Source organism: Schistocerca piceifrons, chromosome 1 (genome assembly GCF_021461385.2).
Source record: "Schistocerca piceifrons isolate TAMUIC-IGC-003096 chromosome 1, iqSchPice1.1, whole genome shotgun sequence".
In the NCBI taxonomy this organism is placed as follows: Eukaryota; Metazoa; Arthropoda; class Insecta; order Orthoptera; family Acrididae; genus Schistocerca; species Schistocerca piceifrons.
In genome coordinates, this window is record NC_060138.1 from 511206998 (window position 1) to 511231823 (window position 24826).

Below are 24826 nucleotides of genomic sequence, written 5' to 3' on the forward strand. Positions count from 1 at the left end.
AGACAGAACAGCATAAAACCATCTTCTGTAACATGAGTGGACATGAGTGAGAGCGGCGAGAATTGGGTAGCCCTTGATGTGAACAGACGATTCCACTACCCACCTCCTCCCCCAACAACATCATAACAACATCATAACTTCATCCCTGACTTATCTTGACCTTGACGTCGCGTTCCGTCCGTCGAATGCCTCGATTTGAAATGCATTGTGCAATGTTTTGCTAGTCGTTTCCATCAAATAGACCTTGCTCGTATTTTTCTTCAGTTATTCTGTTCTTCCTTTTCCATCCTGGCCAACACCTGATTTCTGAAATGCCAACAAAACCGCCCGAACTGGAGAACAGTTACCTACACATACCAGTAGAGACTCGGATAGCAACGGCGGAAATCCACAGAAATGCCGTCGGTCGATCTGCTTACGTACAGGAACTCCGTTTTCGCAGTTTTCGTGCAGCAGCTATTCACAATTCTCTATCTGCCCTCTACCACGCGGTATTTAAGGTACGTCGCCCGTGAAGACTGTTAGCCAGAACACCTTCCGTACCTCAGGCTAAAACAGCCCTGTTACTATGGTCTATGGCTTCGGTCTTTGCTACCGCGACTCGAATAGGACAATTTCATGCAATTTTGTAGAGCGTGTAAACAAGGGCATTCTTTACAATCACACATAACAACAAGATTATTGTTACCAGTCACTGATTTACAATGTGCTCCCACCGTAATCAACGAATGTGTACATATACTCTATTCTTCTCACATTGTATATAAATTTATATTCCCTGAACACGCTATACTGCCACTAACATGTAATAGCTCAGCACGTAATGCATACTCCACAATACCTCGTTGGCTAATTTTACTTGAAATGCTGCGGCTCATCTGTTAAATTCCATTTGTAACGAAAAACTTCCAACTTGAACTGATGTATTCATTCAAATAAATGGCAGCTAGCTTATCTCTCTGCTCCTGACTGATATGACCCAAACGATAAACAGTTACACACACACAAACACACAGACACAGACACAGACACACATACTTATTCACGCACACACACTTGCAAAAAGTACCACAAAACATATAACAGATAAATTACACAGTTTTACACGAGGGACGTTCATTAAGTAATGCAACACTTATTTTTTGCAAAAATCAAGTTGGTTTTAGTCAGGATTCCAATACACCATATTATTTCCCACTATTTTGGCTACAAAATCCTATTTTTCAACATAATCTCCGGTGAATGCGACGGTCTTACTCCACCTTACTAGGGGGTGCTGTACGCCAGCATGGTACCACTCTACAGGTCGACGTCGGACCCAACGTCTTGCTGCGTCAATAACCACCCCATCATCCACGTACTGCCTCCCGCGGAGTGCATCCTTCAAAGGGCCAAATGGAGGTCGGAAGCTGCGAATTCCGGGTGAATGAGGGAAAACGATGTTCGACAAAAAATTAGCACTATCAGCCTCGTAACGCGCAAGAATTTACGCACAGTCGTTCTTTCATTCCTCTTTATGGTCTCTTAGGCGGCGATGAACCCAGCGGGTGTATACCTTTGAGTGCCCGAACTGCTGGACGAGTATGTCAGCATTCTCCGAGACGTCCACTTATGCAGGGCAGTGTTTGCTTGTGGTCCGTCTGTCACCTCGAATGAGAGTGTCTGCACGTTCCAACACTGCAGGAGTCACAGCTGTGTGCGGCCGGCCGGCACGTGGGAAATCGGACAGGTTTGCGCCATCTTGTTGCGATGGTGACAGACGCCTCGTCCAGTGACTTTCCGCCAAAAGTAACTCACAAAGGAACCTCCCCATCGCATCAGCTTTAGTTATAATTTGGCACAGTGGATAGGCCTTGAAAAACTCAACACAGATCAGTCGAGAAAACAGGAAGAAGTTGTGTGGAACTATGAAAAAATAAGCAAAATATACAAACTGATTAGTCCATGAGCAACATATGAAATATCAAGGATAATCTGGACACGGGAGTGCCGTGGTCCCGTGGTTAGCGTGAGCAGCTGCGGAGCGAGAGGTCCTACGTTCAAGTCTACCCTCGAACGAAAAGTGTAATTATTTTATTTTTGCAAGTTATGATCTGTCCGTTCGTTCATCGACGTCTCTGTTCACTGTAATAAGTTTAGTGTCTGTGTTTTGCGACCGCACCGCAAAACCGTGCGATTAATAGACGAAAGGACGTGCCTCTCCAATGGGAACCGAAAACATTTGATCCAGGAAAACACGTCTGATATATTCTATACGACACTGGTGACGGCATGTGCGTCACATGACAGGAATATGTTGTTGACCCACCTAACTTGCACACTTGGCGAATGGGTAAAAAGATTTTTCTACCTTGCCCGATTTAGGTTTTCTTGTGGATGTGATAATCACTCCCAAAAAGTGATGAAAACATAAGAGTGTGTCACATAAACTGCAACAAACGAATGCAACAGTTTCACAGTCGCACAGTTGTCTCTGTGCTCTGTCAGAACATATGTTTTTAACGTTTTCAAATTTTTCCGTGTGTAGACCGTCAAATCCTGCGTATGTCCAAGCAAATCTGAACATGTCCTGGAATTTTGGAGAGCGAAATTGATTATGTGTGAGTGCCTGAACTTTGATAATTGTCTGAAAATAAAAATTTAAACTTTTAGCTGGAGGGAAGATTTGAACCAAGGGCCTCTTGCTGCACAGCTGCTCACGCTCACCACGGGACCACTGCGCTCCTGTGCCAATTACAACCTTGATGTTGCCTATGTAGCCCATGGACTGCTCAGTTTGTATATTTTGCTTATTTTTTCATAGTTCCACACAACTTCTTCTTGTTTTCTCGATTGATCCGTGTTCAGTTTTTCAAGGCCTATCCACTGTGCCAAATTATAACTAAATCTGAGGGGGGTGCGATGGGGAGGTTCCCTTGTCAGTGACAGCTCTGTTAGCAACGCACCTCAGTTACAAACGCTATTTTGAAGGCTACGTATAGAGCTACCACCTATCGGAACTTCATGAAACTATAGGGCCTGAAGCGGGAATATTCTACGATGTCCCACAACAAATTCTGCATTCTTTCCAACTGAAAAAGGCCGGGAAATACAGTTAATACAAAATGTGAAAATCTATGTTTTGGAGAATTTCTGGGATGATTATTCAGAAAGCAAGTGAACTGAATAAGTTTCTGTCGCTGAGTCGCAGATTAATGTAGTAAAAGTTCAGGTCGGTCGCGGTAAGGAAGTGTCTATTATTATGTGTACTCGTGGCATCCGATGTTCTGAGTCCTAACTGGAGCTACATTAATCATAATACTGACTTGTAATTGAATGCAGTGGGAGATAATGCCACCTATATATGTAGTCTCAACTCAAAGTAGCTGTCAACCAAACGAAATCTTCTCTTACGTTTCCCCGCAAAATGCAGCTTTAATTTTGCGAATTCGGATAAATTACTGTAGTCTTTAATCTCATCTTAAGCTCTTTCAAAATGTATTTAGATAAATAACTCTCCTACTGTCCAGGTGTGACAGGCAAGCAGGAGGAAAATATTATTCAATGTATTATCTCTGAGGTAAACTCTGATTATATCATCTGATTATGAAGTTCTCATTCCGAGGAAAAATTATGTACTACTAATGCAATGCAGCTAATTTTCGGATTAACTTTGTTTCTTTTATTTTTATTTATTTATTGTTCCGTGGAACCAAATTAAGGAGAAGTCTCCATGGTCATGGAACGAGTCAATACATGAAATTACAATACGATAGTAGAAACAGATAAAATGAAATATAAGAAACATATTCAGGCGACAAGTCGTAAGTTTAAATAAAGAAAATCAACAGTGTTACACTGGAATTTGGTTAATTTTTCAGCTCTTCCAGGAGCTCCTCGACAGAATAGAAGGAGTGAGCCATGAGGAAACTCTTCAGTTTAGACATAAAAGTGTTTGGGCTACTGCTAGAATTTTTGAGTTCTTGTGGTAGCTTATTGAAAATGGATGCAGCAGAATACCGCACTCCTTTCTGCACAAGAGTCAAGGAAGTGCATTCCACATGCAGATTTTACTTTTGCCTGGTATTAACTGAGTGAAAGCTGCCAACTCCTGGGAATAACAACAAACAAAATTAAAGAAAATATATATTGTGAGGGCAATGTCAGAATTCCCAGACTATTGGAAAGGGGTCGACAAGAGGTTCTCCAACTTACACCACATATAGCTCGAACAGCCCGTTTTTGAGCCAAAAATACCCTTTTTGAATCAGAAGAATTACCCTAATTCTTTCTTAAATCACTATCAATTTCTATGAAATTCTTCTGAGTTTATCTGTTATTAGGATAATGATTCTGTTGCTGTATGATGTCTCGTTTGAAGTAGCAGATATACTCGCTTGCCTAACTTGTCTCCGCTGCCGTGAAGGATGTACTCTGCAGTTCTCGAGAATCGCTTATCTGCTGCAAGATGGCACTGGAGATCTTGATCATTGCTTCTGTCGAACATATGTGAAAGAACAGACACCACACATTCTTATAACTGATTCGCCTAGATGGGTAATTGATCCAAAATTTGAAGTAAATCGGTCAGGAACTTTTAGAGATATTTGCTAACATGTTCGTATTATACATTCATGCTCATATACCCTACATATTTTAAAAAATGTAGCATATCGCCGTCCGTTTATTAGAGTATCACGTAAAAATTTGATGTAAATCGGTACAGAATTTTTCAAAAGTTTTACCAACAATTTTTCGCTATTTATTGTATGACATATACGTATTTTTATCCGAGGGAAGAACGGAAAGTGACGCACAAGAATTTTATCACCAAAAGGTTTAATAGGTAACAAAGGAAAAAAATCACAAATAAACTTAGTTCTTTTAGTCACCAACGTTTTCAACACATTTCTCCCATCGTGGTACTAGTTTTAATATGCCATATTCGTAGAAACGCATTTGGTTGGCCACTTGCGGACTGCTGATGTCACTCCAGAATCTGTCGCAAATCGTTGACCGACCAAGAATCTCTTCATGGACCAAATACATGAAAGTCAGACGGTGCAAGGTCTGGACTGTACGGTGGATGCTGAAGCACCTCCCACCAAAATTTGGTGATTTTCCCACGAACAGGAGCAGCAACATGACGCAACTTAACCAAAGTTTTAATCTAGGCTTCAGAATTCACAGTGGTCCCGTGTTCAGCAAAGGCCACCTGTAACACACCAAGAATATCCCAGAACATTGTCACTGAGTCACCTCGAATTTTTTTCCCTACTGGGGACCCAGCATATTGAAAATGAAAAATATATGCCAATGTCTAACCAAATGTTTATTGGAATATTCTGTAAAAATTCGAAGTAAATCGGGGAGAGAGAGAGAGAGAGAGAGAGTATATATTGCGAGTATACAGGTTGGTCCATTGATCGTGACCGGGCCAAATATCTCACGAAATAAGCGTCAAACGAAAAAACTACAAAGAACGAAACTCGTCTAGCTTGAAGGGGCAAACCAGATGGCGCTATGGTTGGCCCGCTAGATGGCGCTACCATAAGTCAAACGGATATCAACTGCGTTATTTTAAATAGGAACCCCCATTTTTATTACATATTCGTGTAGTACGTAAAGAAATATGAATGTTTTAGTTGGACCACTTTTGTCGCTTTGTGATAGATGGCGCTGTAATAGTTACAAACATATGGCTCACAATTTTAGACGAACAGTTGATAACAGGTAGGTTTTTTAAATTGAAATACAGAACGTAGGTACGTTTGAACATTTTATTTCGGTTGTTCCAATGTGATATATGTACCTCTGTGAACTTATCATTTCTGAGAACGCATGCTGTTACAGCGTGATTACCTGTAAATACCACATTAATGCAATAAATGCTCAAAATGATGTCCGTCAACCTGAATGCATTTGGCAATACGTGTAACGACATTCCTCTCAACAGCGAGTAGTTCTCCTTCCGTAATGTTCGCATGTTGTCAGGCGTTGTCGGTGGACCACGATAGCAAATATCCTTCATCTTTACCCACAGAAAGAAATCCGGGGACGTCAGATCCGGCGAACGTGCTTCGACGACCACTCCACCTGTCATGAATTATGCTATCCAGTACCGCTTCAACCGCACGCGAGCTATGTGCCGGACATCCATCATGTTGGAAGTACATCGCCATCCTTTCATGCAGTGAAACATCTTGTAGTAACATCGGTAGAACATTACGTAGGATATCAGCATACATAGCACCATTCAGATTGCCATCGATAAAATGGGGGTCAATTATCCTTCGTCCCATAATGCCTCACCATACATTAACCCGCCAAGGTCGCCGATGTTCCACTTGCCGCAGTCATCGTGGATTTTCCGTTGCCCAATAGTGCATATAATGCCTGTTTACGTTACCGCTGTTGGTGAATGACGCTTCGTCGCTAAATAGAACGCGTGCAAAAAATCTGTCATCGTCCCGTAATTTCTCTTGTGCCCAGTGGCAGAACTGTACACTGCGTTCAAAGTTGTCACCATGCAATTTCTGGTGCATAGAGCTATGGTACGGGTGCACTCGATGTTGATGTAGCATTCTCAACACCGACGTTTTTTGAGACCCCCGATTCTCGCGCAATTTGTCTGCCACTGATGTACGGATTAGCCGCGACAGCATCTAAAACACCTACTTGGGCATCATCATTTGTTGCAGGTCGTGGTTGACGTTTCACATGTGGCTGAACAGTTTCTGTTTCCTTAAATAACGTAATCATCCGGCGAACGGTCCGGGCACTTGGATGATGTCGTCCAGGATACCGAGCAGCATACATAGCGCACGCCCGTTGGGCATTTTGATCACAATAGCCATACATCAACACGATATCGACCTTTTCCGCAATTGGTAAACGGCCCATTTTAACACGGGTAATGTATCACTAAGCAAGTACCGTCCACACTGGTGGAATGTTACGTGATACCACGTACTTATACGTTTGTGTCTATTACAGTGCCATCTGTCACAAAGTGAAGAAAGTGGTCCAACTAAAACATTCATATTTCTTTACTTACTACACGAATATGCAATAAAAAATGGGGGTTCCTACTTAAAAAAAAAACCAGTTGATATCCGTTTGACCTACGGCAGCGCCATCTAGCGGGCCAACCATAGCGCCATCTGGTTTGCCCCTTCAAGATAGACAAGTTTCGTTCTTTGTAGTTTTTTCGTTTGACGCTTATTTCGTGAGATATTTGGCCCGGTCACTATAATGGACCACCCTGTGTATATTATGGTCCATCTGAATGTTTATTGGAGCATCGTATTAAAATGTGAAGTAAGCTGGCCTAGAATGTTTCGAGATTTTTGGTAACAACTTGTCTTTATATAGTAGTATATATTACAAAAACTTTTCTTTTTGTCCTCCACCTCGTGTCTTCGCCATTGGTTGCTAACGTTAATACGGCAGAGAAAGGGACGTGAGCAGTCTAACTCTAGCCTAACGTCCACACCGTCTACGGACGGTAGGAGGGACCGGTTGCCAGCTGGTAGACAGTGGGGGGTGGCGGAAGCTTGGTGGCGATGTCGCGTGGCACTGGCAGCCATTGTGCAGCGCCGCCCGACGCGCTGCTGCAATCGACACCTTAGCCGAGGAGGGTCCGCACCTGGCTCGCGCCCACTCACTCACAGCCGGAGTCAGTCCCCACAAGGAGCGTCTCCGTAGTAACGGTAGACCTGTTGGAAAATTCAAGCACACATGCCTCGTGCGCAAGGAAGCTATTTGCTCAAATTGCGTTTGGTTTCTCTTTGAGTGATAGTTAAAATGCCTGTTGAAACTACCGGTCCCGCTGACTGCGATTTACCGTGATTCCATTTCTCAAAGAAACCTTTTTAATCTGCATGGTGAAGTGTGTAATAATGAGCGGAAGAAAAGCAAGGCAATGACGTACATCAAGGAGCGGCATACGGATGTGCACTATGAGCACTATAAAATGAGCTGGAAAACCACTGCTTCACAATATCTCAATTTACAAGGGAATCTACTGTGAGAAGCTGAATTATCGAAAATTGTGAGCGGCTGGACTGTCAAAAAGTGGGCTCTATGTACAAAGTGAAAGCGAACACTGCCGCCAAAAATTCAGAGATTATTCAGAGATATTTTCTGACTATTTTAGTTAAATAGCCAGTGGTGTACAATGGCTCTTAACCGAATAATAATGTAATTAAAAATTATTCCAGACAAATATGTAAGCTTCTGTCTGGTGTGCTATTACGATCTTTCTGGGTGTCTGCCGTGTCATCCTACAAAATACTTAACATACGAAAATAAACAGGCTTATCGGCTTTGTCGGTGCAGTGTTACTTAGGACAAAGAGAGGAAGGTATTGTTATCTACGAGAGGTCCGCGTCCGTAGCTGCATGGCAAGTGTGCCTGAATGCCATGGGAGGGTCCCGAGTTCGATTCCGTGCAGGCTAGGAGATTTTCACCGCTCTGCGACTGGGTGTTGTGTTGTTTTCTGTGGTGTCGTACATTATCGATACCGCACTGTTGAGAATGACTGGTAACGTTGGCAGTAACCAATGAGATGGCCTCGCCAAGCCGTGGCCGGCTTGTAGCCACACCTCCTGCTGGACGCGCGAGCAGAGCCACCAGGGAGACAGCGTAAGGAGGACGCAACACGGATGTCGCTCAGTTTCATAGCGGAGTTCCTCGAGTGCACTAGCAGCCTAATTCGCTGTTTCTATCTACTGTAATTGTTTACCACCACTGGGCATTCACTAACAGATTTCTGGAATACGATTGGACTGAATATGAATGAGACAGAAAGCTATGCAGGAGGCAGGCGATCATAATTATAACAGTCAGCAGTTTTGCATTTGGGCTTACTGGATCGCAAAGTTAAAAGTCAGACATCAGCCAAGCAATGAATTCGTTACTGACATGACTCGTTTCGGAATTTATCCATCATCAGATATCCAGGAGCGATTGCTCCATGTAGAAATGTCGTTTTAAATCGAATGGGAAACTAACATTAGCTTACATTCCCATACAATTTGAAACGCTTTATCTACGTGCAGTAATCACTCCTGGATATCTGATGATGGATAAAATCCGAAACATGCCACTGAGCAAATTCTTTCCTTGACTGATGTCTGGCTTTTACCTTTGCGATCCAGTAAGCCCTAATGCAAAACTATTGATTGCAATTGGACTTGCTGCATTAAAGATTAAAGTTAAGTAAACACCAGTACCACTCAGATTATGTGAACTTCTAATTATTTCTGCTTTCTATCTCATCACTTATCAATTCCTCGGCACCCACCTATAACGGATCCAACCTCTTCATCGTTATCTCATCAAAATTATCGTCGAAGTCGCGTCAAATAAAATGTCTTGCACCAGGCGGCCGATCTTCCCGAAAATGGACTCCTGTCTAAATGCGTCGTACACACCGTACACACATTTCATTTAGTTATAAGTGATTACATAATGGTAAGATAGAGAGTTGGGAACCAGGTTTAAAACGACATTTCCAGAGGCAGATGCTGACTCTGACAACAGTTTATTGGTTACGAGCTGTAGATCAAAACTGAATAAATTGCGAAAAGGTAAGAAATTAAGGAGTTGGGGACTAGATCAGTGGAAAGAACCAGAGGTTACTGAGAGCTTCAGAGGCAGTGTTAGGTACCAACTGATTAAAACATGGAAAAAGAATGCAGTAGAAGATGAATGGGTAGCTTTGGCAGATGAAATACAAAAGGTGGCAGAGTGTCAAGTAAGTAAAAGAAAAAAGGCGTAGTAGGAATTCTTGGATATTACAAGAGACGTTGAATTTATCTGATGAACAGAGAAAATATAAAAATGCAATAAATGAAGCAGGCGAAAAGCAATATAAATGTCAAAAACTGGAATGACAGCAAGTGCAAAATGGCTAAGTAGAAATGGTTAGAAGACAACTGTAAAGATATATAAGTACCACAAGGATAAAGAGAGATACCGACTACTGGTAAGTTAAAGGTGTCTTTAAGTGGAAAGAGATGCAGCTGTATGAATATCAAGAGCTCAGATGGAAAACTAGTCCTAAGCAGAGAAGGGAAAGCTGAAAGGTGAAAAGAGAATGTAGATCTATAGATACAGGGGAGAAGAAGACAGTATTACAGAGAAAGAAGACGACATAGGTTAAAATGAGATAGAAGATATGACACTGTGGGGAGGATCTAAGAGAGCACTGAAATACCTAAGTTGTAATAAATCCCCTGGAATAGACGACCTTCTTTGAGAACTACTGATATCATTGGGAGAGTCGCCTATAACAGAAGTATTCCACCGGGCGTGCAACATTTATGAGACAGTCAAAATGCCGTCGACTTCAACAAGAATGTAGTAATTCCAATTCCAAAGCAAGCACGTCCTGACAGGTGGGAATATTAACAAACTGTCAACTCATATAAGTGCAAATTACTAACACGAATTTTTTACAGAAGAATGGAAAAACCGGTAGAAGCTGACCTCGAGGAAGAATATTTTGGATTCTGGAGAAATGTAGGAACAAACTAGGCAATACAGAAGATAGGTTAGGGAAAGGCAAAACTACGTTTATAGCTTTTTTAGACTTAGAGAAAGCTTTTGACAGTGTCGCCTCGATATACTCTTTGAAATTCTGAATGTAACAAGGGTAAAATACAGGGAGAGAAAGTTTATTTACAACTCTTACAGAAACCAGACAGCAGTTATAAGAGTTGTGGCGCGTGAAAGGGAAGTACGGATTGAGAAGGAAGTGAGACAGAACTGTAGCCAATCCCCGATGTTATTCAGTCTGTACACTGAGCAGACGGTAAAAGAAACCAAAGAAAAATTTGGAGAAGGAACTGAAATTCTGGGAGAAGTAATAAAAACTTTGAGGTTTGCCAATGACTTTTAATTGTGTCGGAGACAGTAAAAGACTTTGAAGGGCAATTGAACAGACTGGACAGTGTCTTAGGAGGAGGGTATCAGATAACCATCAACAAAGTCAATGCAAAGGTAAAGGAATGTAGTCGTGTTAAATCAGGCGATGCTGAGGGAATCGGATTACAAAATGAGACACTAACAGTATTATATGATTTTTATTATTTGGGCAGTAAAATAACTAATTTTCGCCGAAGTAGAGCGGATACAAAATGTAAACCGGCAATGGCAAAAAAAAGTATTTCTGGAGAAGATAAATTTGTTAACATCGAATATACACTCCTGGAAATTGAAATAAGAACACCGTGAATTCATTGTCCCAGGAAGGGGAAACTTTATTGACACATGCCTGGGGTCAGATACATCACATGATCACACTGACAGAACCACAGGCACATAGACACAGGCAACAGAGCATGCACAATGTCGGCACTAGTACAGTGTATATCCACCTTTCGCAGCAATGCAGGCTGCTATTCTCCCATGGAGACGATCGTAGAGATGCTGGATGTAGTCCTGTGGAACGGCTTGCCATGCCATTTCCACCTGGCGCCTCAGTTGGACCAGCGTTCGTGCTGGACGTGCAGACCGCGTGAGACGACGCTTCATCCAGTCCCAAACATGCTCAATGGGGGACAGATCCGGAGATCTTGCTGGCCAGGGTAGTTGACTTACACCTTCTAGAGCACGTTGGGTGGCACGGGATACATGTGGACGTGCATTGTCCTGTTGGAACAGCAAGTTCCCTTGCCGGTCTAGGAATGGTAGAACGATGGGTTCGATGACGGTTTGGATGTACCGTGCACTATTCAGTGTCCCCTCGACGATCACCAGTGGTGTACGGCCAGTGTAGGAGATCGCTCCCCACACCATGATGCCGGGTGTTGGCCCTGTGTGCCCCGATCGTATGCAGTCCTGATTGTGGCGCTCACCTGCACGGCGCCAAACACGCATACGACCATCATTGGCACCAAGGCAGAAGCGATTCTCATCGCTGAAGACGACACGTCTCCATTCGTCCCTCCATTCACGCCTGTCGCGACACCACTGGAGGCGGGCTGCACGATGTTGGGGCGTGAGCGGAAGACGGCCTAACGGTGTGCGGGACCGTAGCCCAGCTTCATGGAGACGGTTGCGAATGGTCCTCGCCGATACCCCAGGAGCAACAGTGTCCCTAATTTGCTGGGAAGTGGCGGTGCGGTCCCCTACGGCACTGCGTAGGATCCTACGGTCTTGGCGTGCATCCGTGCGTCGCTGCGGTCCGGTCCCAGGTCGACGGGCACGTGCACCTTCCGCCGACCACTGGCGACAACATCGATGTACTGTGGAGACCTCACGCCCCACTAGTTGAGCAATTCGGCGGTACGTCCACCCGGCCTCCCGCATGCCCACTATACGCCCTCGCTCAAAGTCCGTCAACTGCACATACGGTTCACGTCCACGCTGTCGCGGCATGCTACCAGTGTTAAAGACTGCGATGGAGCTCCGTATGCCACGGCAAACTGGCTGACACTGACGGCGGCGGTGCACAAATGCTGCGCAGCTAGCGCCATTCGACGGCCAACACCCCGGTTCCTGGTGTGTCCGCTGTGCCGTGCGTGTGATCATTGCTTGTACAGCCCTCTCGCAGTGTCCGGAGCAAGTATGGTGGGTCTGACACACCGGTGTCAATGTGTTCTTTTTTCCATTTCCAGGAGTGTAGATTGAAGTATTACGAAGGCTTTTCTGGAGATATTTGTGTGGAATGTAGGCAAGTGGAACGTGGGCGGTAAACGGTTCAGACAGGAAGAGAATAGAAACTTTTGACGTGAGGTACTCAAGACGAATGTTGAACATAAGATGGGTGGGTAATGTAACCAATGAGGACGTACTGAATCGAAATGTGAAGAAAGGAAATTCGTGGCATAACTTGACTAAAAGATGCGATTGGCTGACAGGAGACATTCTGAGACATCAAGGGATCACCGATTTAGTATTGGAGGGAAGAGAGAGAGACACATACACACACACATGGGGAGAGAGAGAGAGAGAGAGAGAGAGAGAGAGAGAGAGAGAGAGTGGGAGGGGTTGAGGGGAGTTGTAGAGGTAAATTAAGAGATGAATACAGTAGGCAGCAACAAAGTGGTATAGGTTGGAGTAATTATTCGGAGATGAAGAGGCTTGCACAGATTAGAGTAGTGTGGAGATGTGTATTAAACCAGTCTTCCTAATGGAGACTACGACAACGACAACAGCGACAACAACAACAGTGACAACAACAACAACAACAACGTAACAAAACAAGAATAAAGTAGAAATGCTAGATATGAAAAACTTGTTCGAGTGAGTAGAACGAAGTAAAAGCCGCACACTGACAGTAAGGTGTCAACGTTAGACACCACACTAGAGGTTGCGATAATCGAAAATTGTTCAACACTTGCAACCTCTCTGGACTCGCTAGCGCTTGCAGCGGCGCCGTATGGCACGGAGAGACTTGCAGATCGCACCGCCCGAGTCAGCTACAGGTCGTGAGCGAAGTCAGATTAGAATAGCTTTCAGCTCCCTAGGTTCGCAGCCTCTAATTCGCGCATGTATTACGCACTTAATACCAGAATTGTGTTATCTTGCTTGTTGTATTATCCAGTTAATGTTTGTTAATGAGTCGTTTGTATTCAAGAAAGATAGTTATTATTAGTTATGTTCCTGGAGTGCAGTAGCAGGACAAAGTTAAGTAAAAGTTTTTTACTAAAGTATTCCAGTACTAATTATTATAGAATGTTCGAGATTCCTATAACCACCCCACTCGTGCTAGCCTCTATCATCCCACTGCAAATCCCAGGGCTAACGATCGAAAAGCATCCTGCATTTGTATGAGGTCATGACATACTGCCATCGACCTTCACATCAGACAGCGTCTTTTAGAACTTCCCGAGGGGCAACGCGTCCGAAACATAAGTTTATTGTACTATTTTAAGTATTATTTATAAAATGAGGCGGCTGTGCGCCGAAAATGATTTTAGTGAGAACAATCTATTCGGTTTGTTACTACGGTTACCTTTGTTTCGGTATAAATACCTTTACAAGAGTGAACAACCCTGTAATATACAATCACCTGTTTCATTGCTTTCAGTGAATCATACATGAGGTTTCCATCTGCAATCCTATCTATACCGCTGTGCACCGATACTTCCAGAAAACAAATCAGAGACAATATGAAGCGATTCTGAATGCAAGCTTGAGGCCGAAGAGCCATCCGCGGTGGCCGAGCGGTTCTAGGCGCTTCAGTCCGGAACAGCGCTGCTGCTACGGTCGCAGGTTCGAATCCTGCCTCAGGCATGGATGTGTGTGATGTCGTTAGTTAGGTTTAAGTAGTTCTAAGTCTAGGGGACTGATGACCTCAGATGTTAAGTCCCATAGTGCTTAGAGCCATTTGAACCATTTTTGAGGCCGAAGAGTAGAGTGGGCATTACTGTTGCCAACATCAAGAACAGTGGGCGAATGGAACGAGTTTGTTTACAAACAAGGCATAAGGTGCATACCGTCGACATTTACTGTGATGTGCAGATATTTTCGATGCAATACAGATAGAAAGGTAATAGCGGCGAGAAGCAATTATTCTGCAAGGAGCTAAACAATCTGCAGAGTTTTGTCGTGTGTGTGTGTGTGTGTGTGTGTGTGTGTGTGTGTTGTGTGTCGTGTGTTATGCGTTGTGTGTGTGTGTGTGTGTGTGTGTGTGTGTGTGTGTGTGTGTGTGTGTGTGTGTGTGTGTGTGTTTTGTGTGTCGTGTGTCGTGTGTTATGCGTTGTTTGTGTGTGTGTGTGTGTGTGTGTGTGTGTTTAAATCATCTACATTATAATGGAACTATCTACGTTCAGCGACTATTTTACGGAGATCACACGTTGTTCTGCGCCTGTCACATTTTTAACAAAAAGTAGTTTGGGAGGACACGTATTGGTATCATACTGTCATTTATTTTAGCTGACCCTGCAGAAGTCTCATTTCAGGGAGTGTAAACTGCTCAATGTAATTATTCCACATCTGAAAGCCGCTGTACGGATGATTTGTAAACGCTCGGACCAGCTTTAACCCACTCCCATTTCCATACTTTAAGTGGAGTGAAATGCCCACGACAAACGCCGCTGCAAAACAGTGCGCGATCAAGTGTTGATGTGCCTCAAATATCTATCACAGAATTTAAGTAACAATAGGGACACCGACGACGTGAAAAAAATTGGTCATTTGCGAGTAGTATTCGCACACTGAGAGTTCCGTACAAACTTAATTGTAAATACAAACAGTTCATTCATGCAGAGAATAGAGGATCTCGACGGCTTTTACCTGTTAACGACACTGCTACTGGCAAGATATCGGTTCCACGGATTCCGAGACTTAGGAGAATGTGACTTCCAGTTTGATGTCGGATAAGAAATGACAAAATATACATTTCCTTCGTGTGATATAATTACAAATCAACAATTTTTTGATTTTTTTTCCTTTATTTGTACTTCGAAATATTTCTTCTTACCAAATTTAGCGATTGAGTTTGCGGGTATCAAAATTTTTACATCACCAAAGGGCTATAGACCTGAGTATGTGACATACATTTCGACTTGATACATCTACCCGTGCCTGAGAAAAGTGGTTTTAACAGATGGAGAAACAGATACAGTCGGATAATAAACAACAAAAATTTTTCTGTGAGATGGAATTAAAAATTAACAATTTCTGATTTTCCCTTTACTTGTACTACGAAACATTTTTCTTGCCAGATTTCTTGCTTTTAGTGTAACTGGAAGTAACCAATAGGTCTTGATGAGAGTGTTTGTGAGTACCAAAATATGTGACATAAATGGGCGTATCGTTCCATTGCAATGACATACTTCACCTTTTTACATCGCCAAGTAACCATAGACCTTAAAATCTTACGTAAATATCAGCTTGATTCGTCTACCCGTTCCAAAAAAAAAGGATTTCAACAGCTGGACAGACAGACAGGCGGACAACAAAGTTCCGTTTTTACCGACTTAGGTACGGCACCGTTATACAGTACCTACAGTCAGGGATGTGGAGCAATACAAAAATCCTTGAAGAACGAAAACGAGGGTAAAGTTTTTTAAAACAGCGGCTATTTCTATCTTTTTGTAGACAGGAGCGAAACTTACACATTCAAGAAAAGGCCCAATGGCGCAATTCACCGAAACTAATGTTTTCCAAGCAACGAAGATTAAGATCGATTGTCCCTTCAATGAAATGGTCCTTAGAGTGAGCGGAAAAGCTCAAATAAAAGGTGGAGTTGGGAAGGATATCGGCCGTGCCGTTGGCAAAACTTAGGGGAAGGAAGGTAAACATAAAGCTAGATGGCCACTCCTGGGAGTGGGAGATGATGTTCCAGATCCGTCCCATTAAAGGGTCGAGGTTTCTTCAGCCAATTATCGGACAAGCTGATGGAGGAGCAGATGGGGGATCGCAATTATGAATAAATGGCGACAAATCTTCAACGTAATGCAGCGCTTCAGCAACAGTGAATTGTTCAGACAATAAGAAATTCAGTCTTCAGTTGCAAGGTAATTTTTTTTTTTAGTTTAGCTTGGTTTCGATGCCAATAATGGTATCTTCTTCAGAACAAAAATTAAATTATTTTGAGGACCAAACGTTGGACATGTCACAGAATAAAACTAATACCGAATAAAGACGCATAATCATAAGATTTTGTCTGTCAGTACTAAATACAATAAAAAAACGTAGACGGAACTACGCCGGGCCAGGAATAAGAGTCACACGTAAGGTTGTTCTGAAGAAGATACCATTATTGGCATCGAAAACTAGGAAAACTAAAAAAAATTTACCTTGCAACTGAAGGCTGAATTTCTTATTGTCTGATAAATGGGGACGCTTATCAGTTCCGACATTCGCCTAGCAACCAAGGGAAACCTCCCGAATCCGTGGAAGGAACCGGAGAATTGGCACAATATTAATTTATTACAGTTGAAATCATATTAATTTATTACTAGAACGTTTTCCTTCGTTCAGAAACTTGTCCTAGTCAAAAATTACAAAGTTGTATACGTTTAAGATTTATTTATGTTGTTACTGTTTTGTGTGTTTGCGTGTGTGTTGTGTGTGTGTTTGTGTGTATGTGCGTGCATGTGTCACTAAAAGAAGCGAAGTGCTGAGAGATCTGATGTTCAAAAAAATGTATGTGAAAATCTTATGGGACTTAACTGCTAAGGTCATCAGTCACTGAGCTTACACACTACTTAACCTAAATTATCCTAAGGACAAACACACACACCCATGCCCGAGGGAGGACTCGAACCTCCGCCAGGACCAGCCGTACAATCAATGACTGCAGCGCCCCAGACCGCTCGGCTAATCCCGCGCGGCGAGAGATCTGAACCCCATTTATTCGACTGAAGCGTAATGCGAGCGATAAACATTGTAGTATCCGTCTTTGGCCGCCTCTCTACGAAATTATAAAAGATTCAAATGGTTCAAATGGCTCTGAGCACTATGCGACTTAACTTCTGAGGTCATCAGTCGCCTAGAACTTAGAACTAATTAAACCTAACTAACCTAATGACATCACACACATCCATTCCCGAGGCAGGATTCGAACCTGCGACCGAAGCGGTCGCTCGGCTCCAGACTGTAGCTCCTAGAACCGCACGGCCACCCCGGCCGACCATAAAAGATTCAAAGTAGTCAAAGAGGCGAGGGGCACCGTGGGACGGAACAAAATGATGATGATGTTGATGACCTGCATCTTTTGTAATCAACCGATCCTTGCGTATGAGCTGCACCTTGCGTCTATGGCGCTGGTTAAACTGTAACTGTTGTTAAGAGTAATTCGCTGTACACCAGAGTCTTTTAGTGAGCAAATGGAAAAAGTGTCTGACGAAAATGAGAAGGAAGACGTTGGTAGAACGTTCTTTTGGGACGTTTCCGAAGAATTTCTAGGCCGGCCGTAGTGGCCGTGCGGTTCTAGGCGCTACAGTCTGGAGCCGAGCGACCGTTACGGTCGCAGGTTCGAATCCTGCCTCGGGCATGGATGTGTGTGATGTCCTTAGGTTAGTTAGGTTTAATTAGTTCTAAGTTCTAGGCGACTGATGACCTCAGAAGTTAAGTCGCATAGTGCTCAGAGCCATTTGAACCATTTTGAAGAATTTCTAGAAAGTTGGCCTGACAATGATGAGACCAATGCAGGAAAAACACATTGCGAGCGATCATATAATTGGATATCACATACTATCGTGTGTGTTGGGGTGCTGCACGAAAGAGAACAGAAAGAAAAATATGGTTGACGACAGCGGCCGAAACGTAATAAGAAAGAAATACACAAGAAATGACCACTATCAAGCTATCACGGCCGTTTGACCAAAAAATAGGAGTAAGCTATAGGGAGAGATGGATACAATATGTACAAGCCCTAAGAGGGAATAATAAGATTGGACGACCAAGGACGAAGGGCTCGGATTAAAAACGGCGTAACGCAGAGATGCAGTCTTTCGCCCCTACTATTCAATCTGTACCTCGAAAAAGCGGTGGTGGAAATAAAAGAAAGGTTGATGGAATTAAAATTTAAGGTGAAAGGATATCAATGGTAGGATTCGCTGAAGACATTGCGATCCTGAGTGAAAGTGTAGAAAAATTATATGATCTGCTGAATGGAATGAACAGTCTAATGAGTATAGAATATGGATTGAGAATAAATCGAAGGAAGACGAAAGTAATGAGAAGTAGCAGAAATAAGAACAACGAGAAACTGAACATTAGGGTTGATGGTTACGAAATAGATGAAGTTAAGGAACATTGCTACGTAATCAATAAAATAATCAGTGACGGACCGAGCAAGGAAGACATCAAAAGCAGACTAGTAATGAATGGCGAAAAGAGGATTCCTGGTCAAGAGAACTCTACTAGTATAAAACACAGGCCTTTATTTAAGGAAGAAATTTCTGAGAATGTACGTTTGGAGCACAGCATTGTATGGATGTGAAACGTGGACCGTCGGAAAACCAGAACAGAAGAAAATTGAAGAATTTGAGTTTGAAATGTTTGCTACAGACGAATGTTAAAAATTAGGTGGACTTATACGGTAAGGAATAAGGAGGTTCTGCGCAGAATCCTGTGCCCACTTTGTCATCTCATAGTAGCACTTGCAACCTATGTCCCCATTATTTGCTGGATGTCTTCCAATCTCTATCTTCCTCCTCTACAGTTTTTTTTTACTTCTACAGCTCCCTCTAGTACTATGAGAGTCATTCCCTCATGTCTTAACAGATGTCCTATCAACCTGTCCCTCCTCCTTGTCAGAGTTTTCCGCATATTCCTTTTCCCTCCGATTCTGCGCAGAACCTCCTCATTCCTTACCTTATCAATCCATCTAATTTTCAACATTCGTGTATAGCACCTCATCTCAAATGCTTCGATTCTCGTCTTTTCCGGTTTTCCCACAGTCCATGTTTCACTACCATACAATGCTAGGCTCCAAACGTATATTCTCAGAAATTTCTTCCCAAATTGATGCCTATGTCTGATGCTAGTAGACTCCTCTTAAACGGGAATGCCCTTTTCTCCAGGCCTAGTCTGCTTTTGACGTATTCGTTGCTGCTTCCGACATGGATTATTTTGCTGCCTTCTCTTAACTTCATCTACTACGTGATCCACCATTATGATGCTACGTCTCTCACTGTTCTTATTTCTGCTACTTATCATTTTTGTCTTTTTTCGATTTACTCTCAATCCACATTCTGTACTCATTAGACTGTTCATTAGATTTAGCAGATAAAGGAATTCGTCCCCACTTTCACTCAGGATAGTACTATCATCAGCGAATCTCATCGTTGATATCCTTTCGCCTTGAATTTTAATTCCAATCTTCAACCTTTCTTTTATTTCCGTCATTGTTTCTTCTAGGTACAGATTGAACAGCAGGGGCGAAAGACTACATCCCTGTCTTACACCCTTTTTAATCAGAGCACTTCGTTTTCGGTCGTCCACTCTTATTTTCTCTTGGCTCTTGTACATATTGTATCCATCTCTCCCTGTAGTTTACCCCTGCACCATTTTACATTGTCGAACGCTTTTTCCAGGTCTACAAATCCTATGAACGTATCTTCATTTTTCTTTAGCCATGCTTCTATTATCAAAGACAACGTCAGAGATGCTTCTCTGGTGTCTTTACCTTTCCTAAACCCAAACTAATTTTCATCTAACACACTCTCAGTTTTCTTTTCCATTCTTTTGTATATTATTATAGTAAGTAACTATGATTCATGAACTAAAAGCTGACTGTGCGATAGTTGTAGCACTTGTCAGCTCTTGCAGTTTTCAGAATTGTGTGGATGATATTTTTCCGAAAGTCAGATGGTATGTCACCAGACTCATACATTCTACACACCAACGTGAATAGTTGTTTTGTTGCCACTTCCCCTCAATGATTTTAGAAATTCTGACGAAATGTTATCCATCCCTCGTGCCTTATTTGATCCTAAGTCCTCCAAATCTCTCTTAAATTCTGATTCTAATACTGAACCCCTATTACTTCTAAATCGACTCCTGTTTCTTCTTCCATCACATCACATAAATCTTTCCCGTCATAGAGGCCTTTAATATACTCTTTACACAAGTCCACTCTCTCCTCTGCATTTAACAGTGTAATTCCCGTTGCTCTCTTAACGTTGTCATTCTTGATTTCAATTTCACGGAAGGTTCTTTTGCTTTCCTATATGCTGAGTCAGTGCGTCCGACAATCATTTCTTTTTCGATTTCTTCACATTTGTCATGCAGCCATTATGTCTTAGCTTCGCTGCACTTCCTATTTATTTCATTCCTGAGCGACTTCTATTTCTATACTCCTGAACTTCCCTGAACATTTTTGTACTTCCTTCTTTCATCGATCAACTGAAGTATTTCTTCTGTTACCCACGGCTTCTTGGCAGTCACCTTCTTTGTACCTGTGTTTTCTTTTCCATCTTCTGTGATTGCCCCTTTTATAAATGTCCATTCCTCTTCAACTTAACTGCCTACTGAGTTGTTATGGCAGTATTTATAGCCTTAGAGAAATCCAAGCGCATCTCTTCATTCAGAAATGGTTCAAATGGCTCTGAGCACTATGGGACTTAACACCTGAGGTCAGCAGTCCCCTAGACTTAGAACTACTTAAACCTAACTAACCTAAGGCCATCACACACATCCATGCCCTAGGCAGAATTCGGACCTGCGACCACAGCAGTAGCACGGTTCCAGACTGAAGAGCCTGGAACCGCTCGGCCACAGCGACCGGCTCTCTTCATTCCTTAGTATTTCTTCTATTGCCTATGGTTTCTCCGCAGTTACTTTCTTTGTACCTATGTTTTCTTTCCAACTTCTGTGATTGCCCTTTTTATAGACGTCCATTCCTCTTCAACTGTACTGCCTACTGCGCTTTTCCTTATTGTTGTACCTATAGCCTTAGGGAACTTTAAGTCTGTCCCGTCATTCCTTAGTACTTTTGTATACCACTTCTTTGAGTATTGATTCTAATCTCTTAAGCTTCAGCCTTCTCTTCATCATTACTACATTATAATCTGAGTCTACATCTGCTCTGGGTACGCCTTGCAATTCAGTATCTGATTTTGAAATCTACCCTTATCACACGGCCTTTTCCAAGTATATCCCTCCTCTTGTTATTCTTGATCAGAGTATTCGCTATTAGTAGCTGAAATTTATCACACAATTTCCTCCCACTCATTCCTTGTCCCAAGTCCATATTCTCCCGTAACCTTTTCTTCTACTCCTACAACTGCATTTCAGTCCCACCCATGACCATTAGATTTTCATCTCTCTTAGGTATGTATTGCCCTTTCAATGCCCTCATATACTTTTCTTAATTCATCTTCAGCGTCCGACGTCGGCATGTATACTTGAACTATCGATATCGGTAATGGTTTGCTGTCGATTCCCATAATAACAACCTACTACGTAACTGTTCACAGTAACACACTCTCTGCCCTATCTTCCTATTCATAATGAATCCTACTTCCGTTATACCATTTTCTGTTGATGTTAGTATTACCCTATACTCGTCTGACCCGAAATCCTTGTCTTTTTTTCCATTTCACTTCATTGATCCCTACTACACTGAAGAGCCAAAGAAACTTGTACACCTGCCTAATATCGTGTAGCGCCCCGGCGAGCGTGCAGAAGTGCCGCAACAGGACGTGGCATGGACTCCAGTAATGGCTGAAGTAGTGGTGGGGGGAACTGACACCATGAATCCGTAAGAGTGCGAGGGGGTTGGAGATTCTTTTGAACAGAACGTTGTAAGGCGTCCGAGATATGCTCCATAATGTTTATGTTTGCAGAGTTTGGTGGCCAGCGGAAGTGTTTAAACTCAGAGGAGTGTTCCTGGAGCCACTCTATAGCAATTGTGGACGTTTGGGGTATCGCGTTGCCCTGCTATAATTGCCCTAGTCCGTCGGAAGGCACAATGGACATTAACGGATGCAGGTGATCAGACCGGATGCATACTTACGTGTCACCTGTCAGATTCGTATCTAGACCTATCAGGAGTCCGATATCACTCCAACTGCACACGCTCCACACCATTATAAAACCTCCACCAGCTTGAGCAGTCCCCTGCTGACATGAAGGGTCCATGGATTCATGAGGTTGTCTCCATACCCGTACACGTCCATTCGCTCGATACAATATGAAACTAGACTCGTCCGACCAGGCAACATGTTTCCAATCATCATCATTCCAATGTCGGTGTTGACGGGCCCTGGCGAGGCGTAAAGCAATGTGTCGTTCAGTCGTCAAGGATACACGAATGGGCCTTCGGCTCCGAAAGACCAAATCGATGATGTTTCGTTGAATGGTTCACACACTGGCTCTTGTTGCTGGCCCAGCATTGAAATCTGCAGCAATTTGCGGAAGGGTTGCACTTCTGTCACGTTGAACGATTCTCTTCAGTCGTCGTTGGTCCAGTTCTTGGAGGATCTATTTCCGGCCGCAACGATGTCGGAGATTTGATATTTTACCAGATTCCTGATATTCACGGTACACTCGTGAAATGATCGTACGGGAAAATCCCCACTTCATCGCTACCTCGGAGATGCTGTCCCGTGCGCCGACCATAACACCAAGTTCAGACTCACTTAAATCTTGACAATCTGCCATTGTAGCAATAGTAACCGATCCAACAACTGCGCCAGACACTTGTTTTACATAGGCGTTGCCGACCGTAGCGCCGTATTCTGCTGTTTACATATCTCTGTATTTGATTACTCACGCCTATACCAGTTTCTTTGGCGCTTCAATGTAGTACTCTTTGATGAATTGGCGTGTATGTATTTTTATTCTAGCGTCACACACATGAAGATTTTTTGAAAGGCGAAATTAGCATTGTGCGAGAGGAAAAAAGTAGGTTGGAACTTGTTGCCTAGCGCTCAGCACCTCGGGAGACACACAGCAGATCTCGTAAAGAGAACTAGAAGAAAAAACACCCTCAGAAAAGAAATGGATCTCGCAATACAGCAAAGCTTACCGTCTTAACGTCAACTACGATATCTTATACAAAAGAAAGTTGACGGTACCACATCCTTGAGTTGTAGCGCGGACGTAGCGACAGGGGGGAGACCAATGTAATTGAAAATGTTCAGAGGTCATGACAGAATTCATCAGTATTTCGGTTTGAACTAATATGAAGATTTCAAATATACCAAGACAGCATCAGAAACTTACAATTTTGTTGCAAACTAAACGCGACGATGGGTGTTGTTAGACGTTAGCACTGGTTTCCCGGCAACCGCGTGACCACGATAACGAAGCGCTGCTGTGTGTAAGAGGATTTTTGCTCATTCAGCGCGCTTAAAGGGGAAGCGCAGGAGGAGAGAACGTCGTCTCTCACATGAATTACGGTTTGGAACATTTAGAAGACGGGTGTCACAAGGCACTGAAATTTAGGTTCGCTGACAGCACTGCATACTTCCGCTGATGAAAATGCGAGGTGTCGGGTAACATAAAAGAATTCAAGAAGTCTACATATTTTTCGTTTCCTTCCCAACTGGAAGAAGGAAAGGAGTAATGGAGATCGGTACGAGTTTGAAATATTCTGTACCATTCACTGAAAGATCGAGTTATGCTCAGTGTGTCTACGAATGAATGCAATACAGCAGTCACTCGGTGCTATCTTTTCAGACTACCTTTACTCATTCTTAACCATTAACACAAGATCGCAACTTCTCTTGTAAATCTATACTCCGCAAGCAACTTGACGATGTGTGGCTGACGGTACTTTTGGTATCGCCTCTTACTGAGAGTAGCGATGTTTTCCACCAGTCTTCTGGTGTGATATCAAGTAAGCGAAACGAGCAGATTTCAAAATCATAGTTGTCTTCGCTATTTACGAAACTGCTGCAGAAAATCAGTATCAACATTATATTCTCGTCCGTGCGCAGTAGTCAGTTAAATTCTTATGGGCACATATTGACTGCGGGTAACGCACAAATGCAGCTAAATGAGCCCTCTGAATGCAAATTGTAACATTTCCATTTGCGGTTGACAATGACAAATTTAACAGGATCACTGCGGAGCGTCCTACCAGTGTATTACCAATTTAAGGGCATGCGATGAACATTTGCGTGGTGGAAAATGTGTGGCAAACGGACACCGAGCTCTAGCGAGTTGCAAAAGTTGACATTTAGATCGAAGTGTTGGTAAAATATTGCTTTGAAACAAACAACTTTAAATGTTTTATAAGAACAGTACACAAACTCAATCAAAAATACACTATGTGATCAAACGTATTCGGACACCTGGCTGAAAATGACTTACAAGTTCGTGGCGCCCTCCATCGGTAATGTTGGAATTCAATATGGTGTTGGCCCACCCTTAGCCTTGATAACAGCTTCCATTCTCGCAGGCATACGTTCAATCAGGTGCTGGAAGGTTT